The sequence below is a fragment of the Mastomys coucha genome, unplaced genomic scaffold, assembly GCF_008632895.1.
Source record: "Mastomys coucha isolate ucsf_1 unplaced genomic scaffold, UCSF_Mcou_1 pScaffold7, whole genome shotgun sequence".
Lineage (NCBI taxonomy): Eukaryota > Metazoa > Chordata > Mammalia > Rodentia > Muridae > Mastomys > Mastomys coucha.
Genome location: NW_022196913.1, coordinates 67,596,445 through 67,603,302, shown reverse-complemented (window position 1 = coordinate 67,603,302; position 6,858 = coordinate 67,596,445). Strand labels below are relative to the sequence as shown.

Genomic DNA, 6,858 nt, shown 5'->3' with positions numbered 1-6,858 from the left:
AGGAGGAGGAGGAGGAGGAGGAGGAGGAGGAAGATATTCTTGCTGAGTGCTGGAAGACAGAAAGACAGAAAGACAGGCTATTGGATGGCAAGCAAACAGGATACTGAAACAAAAAATTTGCAGATCTGGAAAAGACCAGCTTCTGTACTTAATTCCTGGGCCAGGAAACCATTTGGCTTGTGCCTTCAGTGCTCATGTCACTCAAGATTCACTGGCCAATCAGGGCCTCCAGAAAAACCGTCCAATCAGGAGAAGAGGAGTATTTTTTCGGTTGCTTTGTTTAGTGCTGCTCCATTGCTGAACAGACAAGAAAGGGTGGTGTGACGAATTTTGACCTCTGCTACTGGGTGCCTTAGCAGAACGCGGGCGAGCTATTAAGTCTCATCATGGTGAGTATGGGACCACTGCCCCTCAACTGAAGGAGCAGTGTTCTGAGAAGCAGGAGTCTTGGTAGTGGGCTGGCTCCTGGGTCAGGTGGAAACTAACAGCCACCTGAGAGGTTCCCTGTGGTCTTAGCCACTAGATGTACTCAGCGGTGGCATTTGAATAACTTCATTATGGGAGCTGCATCTACAAAAACCATTTGGAGGAAGGGCTTGCATATAGAAACATCCTTGGGAGGATGCCAAACTTGGAGAGGTCCATGTTCTCTGGTATCTTTTAGAACTTGTGTCTTTGCCATTTAAGATCCATTTGGAATTAATTTTGTGGCGATGGTAAACCCCATCTTACGGGACTGCGTAGGACCAGGGGGTGATAACCTGCAGGTTCTTCCAGGATTCTGCTAAGACACAGAGAATAGTAACTCTGAGGGAGACCGTAGTCTAGTGGAGAGAGTGAGGACCACTCACCCCATCCAGGAAGGTCACATTGGTAGCACTGTCAGAAGGCAGGGGAATATGCAGCCGTAGGAGCAACCATGATTACTGGGTCTTAGTCACTGGTGATGGTCCCCAGGCCTCTAACCTGTTCCCAAAACTAACATCTAAAAACTGAGCTTCAGGGTTTCTGGATTAATTTATTCACTTCTTTATTAATTTAAATATTTGTTGTTGTTAATCTGTGAAAGTCTTTTTCTTTTTTTCTTTTATGGTTTTTTGAGACAGGGTTTCTCTGTGTAGCCCTGGCTGTCCTGGGAGCTGGGCAGATCACTCAGGAAGCATTTTGCCTGGAGTAACCTGAGTTCAGAAACCAACACCCATGTTACTACTCCAGATCCAGAGGTTCTGACACCCTCTTCTGTGGTGTGTCACTTGCACACACCTGGAAAATATTCTGTATCACACAAAACATACATAGGAAAATAGGGACTGACATGTGTTCCAATGTGCTAATATCTTATAAGGCAATTAAAGCAAATCAAGCAAGTTTATGTGCATAATACGAATCATACACTGTTTTTTTAATGTGTTATTTTGCATTTTTTTAAAGTTTCCATTTCATAAATGTGGCACACACTTAACATCTAGTCATCAATCATAGGAAACAACATGGTTTCTAAGTGATCCTAATAGATACCTTTTCTTCTAAACATAAAAAAGGGAGACAGTTTTAGTTATCAACCCTAGTTCTTCCAAATTTAAAGTATCAGAATGCAGTTCCAGGACAGCCAGGGCTATACAGAGAAACCCTGTCTCAAAAAAACCAAACCAAAACGAACCAAAACAAAACAAAACAAAAGTATCAGAATACTTAATCTCTTCAATCGGTCTCAAATTATTGTCAAAGGGGAGAGCACCAGAATGAACAGGATGAGTGCTGGCCACTGATTTTATAATTTTTATTCTGATTATAATTTTGTAGTTCTTTTTTTTTTCTTCTTTTTTTGGTTTTTCGACACAGGGTTTCTCTGTATAGCCTTGGCTGTCCTGGAACTCACTCTGTAGACTAGGCTGGCCTCGAACTCAGAAATCCACCTGCCTCTGCCTCCCAAGTGCTGGGATTAAAGGCATGAGCCACCACTGCCCGGCTAATCTTGCAGTTCTTAATTTAAATGACCTGCTAGATTCACAGGTCTGTTTTTGTGTTTCCTTTTTTCATTGCTGCCTTTAATCTAATTATATTGTTGTTTCTCTAGTAGATGATAAACCTTCACTTCTTTTTGTCTTCTGACAACGTACTGTATTATAAGATCTTTGAGATTTTGTTGGTTTGGGAACTTTCCATGGAAAAAAAATTTTAGTTTTCTCTTTTTAACCCAAAAGGATTGCCTGTCTTATTTCTTGGAAAATCTGTGTTTTTCAGTTCTTGCTTTAATCAGTGTTTGGATTCTTAATATTTAAGTGACTGATTAAGTTTGGGATTTTTAAATTTTTCTCATATATTACTGTCTCCATCTCCTAATTTGCTTAAATTGTCAGCATTTCAGAGCCTACAATCGTTTGAGGGAACTACAACTGAGAGGAGTTGCCCCAATCAAAATAGCTCTTTGCTGACTTTCTGAGAGATTGTGGTGATTGACAATTGACTAACAGAGGCTCTTCCACTAAGAGTGGAAGAATCCCTAAGGAAGCAGGCCTAGGGGCTGGAGAAATGGCTCAGCCATTAAAGGCTAGGCTCACAACCTAGCCTTTCATATAAGAGGAAGTGGGCCTATGCTGGATGAGTAAGCTAGCTGAGCAAGAGAGCAGGCCAAGAAAGAATGTTTGCCCATGGTTTTTGCTTTTCCTTTGGAACTTGAGTTTCTACCGTAAGCTTCCTAAATAATGGAATGTGGTTGGGAAGAGTGAACCAAATGAACCTGTTTGTTACTTGAGACACTTTTGCTCTTAGGATTTTAATCACAACAGTTCTAACATGCAAGTTAGAAAAATAAAATAGTAAGCAAAATGTGTTTGCATAGATGCAACTCCTTATTGAAATGGATTCTAAGTGTCTACAGACTTCATCCATTTCCTCCTCTTTCAGTTTATTCTGTTTGGCTTGAAACATCCTTCAGCTTGCTTCTCATGTTCTTCCTTGTGTCATCCCTTCCCCATAATAGACTCTGTCCTTAAATAGCGTAAGGTGCAGTAGAAGCAATAGCTAGCTCTGCAGCGCTCAGCTGTTTGCTGACTTAATGTTTTCAGAGTTTAAAGCTGTTTTTATTTTTGAAGACAACATTTCTCTTTGTGACCCTTGCTTTCCTCTTAGTAGGCCTGTAGACCAGGCAGGCCTTGAATGTGGAGGTAAAATTGATTCTGGCTTAAAATGCTGGGATCAAATGTGGGCCAACATGCCTGTCCTTTTTTATTTATTTATTTTTATTGTCAGATCGGTCTGTAATGTACGTGTTTTTATATGGCAAGCATATGTTTTTGTGCTGAACTTCAACCACATCTTGATTTTTAAAATTTTGGATGCGTTCTCATTCTATTTTCCAGGATGGCACTACTCATGATAATGCTGCTGAGCGTTCTCAGTCATTGGATGGCAGGTGCTGACCCTCTTTCTATGTGATGTATTTGTTGGGACTTAGGTTAGAAAGACTATGAGCCTTCTGCCTGTATGCATGAATATATACCTCATGTGTGCCCAGTCCTCAGAGTAGCCAGAAGATGGCCTGAGACCTCCTGAAAGTGGAAGAATGAAGATAGGTGTGACTCCCCTGTAAATACAGGTAATTGAGCTCACTTATTTGCAGGGCCAGTAAGAGCTTTTCATATAGTATGTAGCCTGTTAACTATCCTTCTTAAGATCCAAACAGGTATACTACCAGCCCCCACTCTGGTTCCCTTGGATCCATGGGTGAAAGTCACACACACACACACACACACACACACACACACACACACACACATTTTTATCCTACCTTATGGCTCAGTAGCTGGGCTTTTCCATGCCTCTTGCAGCTACTGTGTCTCTTCTTTAATCCTTGCTCAACACTCTAAATCTGCCATTAGCTTATTTGCCATTACCTTCTCCTTGCCCAACATCTTTAATCTGCCCTCAGCCTAGTTGCCCAGTTTCCTTCTCCTTGCTCAACACCCTAAATCTGCTCTCAGCTTATTTGCATTTGTCATCTCCCACCTGGGAAAGTGTCCAATGTCTACTCCACTGGGGATCTCACATGGCTGGTGACTCTTTCTCCCTCCCAAGCATGGCCAGTTTTCCTTTCCTGACTCCTACCTTTTCTTTCCTCACCTTTAGGAATGTGGAAGTCCTGCCTCTTTCACCCTTCCATGGGCTGATGGCAACGTGATTGATTGGTCAAGAACCAATTAGAGAAAAGAAACTTTCAGAGTTTACAGGCCGAATCCCAGTCAGAGCATCAGAGCCATGCCCTACAAGAGCTATTTTTCCTGCCCTATGTTGTTTACCTTTAATCAACATTACCTTTGCTAATATTTTCTTCTGTCCAGTTGTAACTGTCTAAACATATATTCCTTTTTGATAATATCTTATTAATGTTGTAGTTTGAACCTCACCAGGTTTAAACCTGGTGCACCTCAGGTTTCTGGACGATGAATACAGAACTGGATTGTATGTATCACTCTCTTAAGAATTTAAGTAAAAACCTATGAATTCTTTCTAACTTTCTGGTTTGGTTCATTAACTCTGGCAAGGGACACAGGTTCTTACTATGTACCTTTGGTTGTCCTAGAATACTTTGTATACATCACACAGGCATCCAACTCAATATGGTACTTCTGCCTATGTCTCCTGACTGCAGTGTTAACGGCATAAGCCAATAGACCCAGCATACTTATTGCTTTTTTTTTTTAAGATTTATTTATTATTATAAATGAGTACACTGTAGCTGTCTTCAGACACACCAGAAGGGGATGTCAGATTTCATTATGGGTGGTTGTGAGACACCATGTGGTTGCTGGGATTTGAACTCATGACCTTCCGAAGAGCAGATGGTGCTCTTACCCGCTGAGCCATCTCACCAGCCCCACTTATTGCTTTTTATAGTTAGTAATTGTTAATGTTAATACAATTTCTTTGATGTATAGTAAGTACTATTGATCTTGTAGAGCTTATCTCTTCTTTATGTCTGTAATTAACATTTCTCTAGAAAGGTTACACCATATTCAAAGGGCTAAGAAATGACAGGGGTGAACCTCATTATTAAGTTTTCTTCCTGGGGGCTTGAGAGATGGCTCAACAGTTAAAAGCACTGACTGCTCTTCTGAAGGTCATGAATTTAAATCCCAGCAACCACATGGTGGCTCACAACCATCTGTAATGAGATCTGATGCCCTCTTCTGGTATGTCTGAAGACAGCAACAGTGTACTTAGATATAATAATAAATCTTTAAAAAAAAAGTTTTCTTCTAATATGACTTGGTAGTTAACAGTGGAACTTCTGTGTCTGGAAATAAGTGGGGCAGGCCCCAGATTTATATGAACACATTGTCTATGAAGAATACATGCCCAGTGTTGTCTCTGCTGTGCTCTCTTTTGTACACATATATGGGATACTCTAGGATGCAGTGACTTATGAGGACGTGCATGTGAACTTCACTCAAGAGGAGTGGGCTTTGCTGGATCCTTCCCAGAAGAAGATCTACAAAGATGTCATGCTGGAGACCTACAGGAACCTTGATGCTGTAGGTAAGACTGAATTCCCTTTCCTGTTTTAAAGTTCAAGAAAACAATTCCTTCCTTTGATGCACTTCTGTAATTTCAGTTGAGATGGATGCAGAATATGGTGAGTAAATCATGCATGACTCTAAGGTTCACTGAAGATAGTACCTTCCATTTTGCATAGTTTCCATACGTACGTTTTCTGTTACTCTATTTTAGGATTTAACTGGGAAGACCAAAAATATTGAAGAACATTGCCTAAGATCTAGAAGACGTAGAAGGTAATTTTCATGTACAAGCTCATGCAAATATGTTTCTGAAGAAATTTTGATGTGTGCTGAAAGTTTTAAAGAAAAACAACAGTGTAAATAAGCACAAATATAAGTGTATTGGTGATTCCTACGTTCTAACAAAACCATGGTCCTCAATGTTCTTTATCTGATTTGTTTTTGCAAGGAATTCCTTTAAGAAAGAGGACATGGAAACAATGCCTTAGTGTGTATCATCATTTGAAACATAGCCTATTAGAGCTACACTGTACAACTGGAAATCTATTTCTTCTTATTATGTAAAAGCTATTCACATTAAATGGTAATACATATAGGTCCAAAAGCTTCTAAGGAGCAAATAGTCTATAGTAAAGCTAGTGTTGTTCTTATTTTAGTAGTGAAATTGCTAAGTTTATTTAGACGAGCAGCTTATGGGAGGTAAGAATGATGTTGTATGGTAAATTTAGTCCCGATATCACATATCTCTGAGGAACAAAATGTTACACTTAGTAAATTCAATGTTCAAATTTTGTATTTGTTAGATATATTATATGTCATAATGGATACAAGCCATGTATACATAAGGGGTATTGAATGAAGTAGTGTTCCCCTCTCTGCCTCCTAGAACAATAAGAAGATATGTAGTGGGTTGTACTTAGGGTAGACTTTTTGAATGTGATACAAGTTTCATATTTCATTGGTTTTCCAACTTCATGGGCAATACATCAGAAACCTCATTCTGTAGAAAATTCTCTTGAGTACTAGAAATGTGGAAATGCTTCTCTTTCTGCTGGTTCACTTTGTAAATATAGTATGACCCACAGTACAGAATAAATTGGAATACACTTAGTATGGTAAAGGTCTGAGTTCTTCCACTTTTGTTCAAATATGGGAAAACCCTTTTATAAAAAAAGAATATATAATGCCAAGCCATGTAATAAATGCTCATACCATCTCAGGTATCAGTGAAGGTGAAAAACAACTCATAATGAAGGGGAACAACATGAATCTAAACAAAGTTATAGAAATCTTAAGACCTGAATTCTCTTTATATTTAGACAAATAGTAACACTAAATC

The 6,858-nt window shown here is 39.5% G+C and overlaps 1 long non-coding RNA gene across 1 annotated transcript; it reads left to right on the top strand.

Moving 5' to 3' along the window:
• The first annotated feature begins 3,235 nt into the window (after nucleotides 1–3,235).
• On the top strand, nucleotides 3,236–5,793 carry LOC116082353. Its single transcript, XR_004115261.1, has 3 exons — nucleotides 3,236–3,598; nucleotides 5,412–5,538; nucleotides 5,731–5,793. It is a non-coding gene; the product is annotated as an uncharacterized LOC116082353 (long non-coding RNA).
• Nucleotides 5,794–6,858: the final 1,065 nt, after the last annotated feature.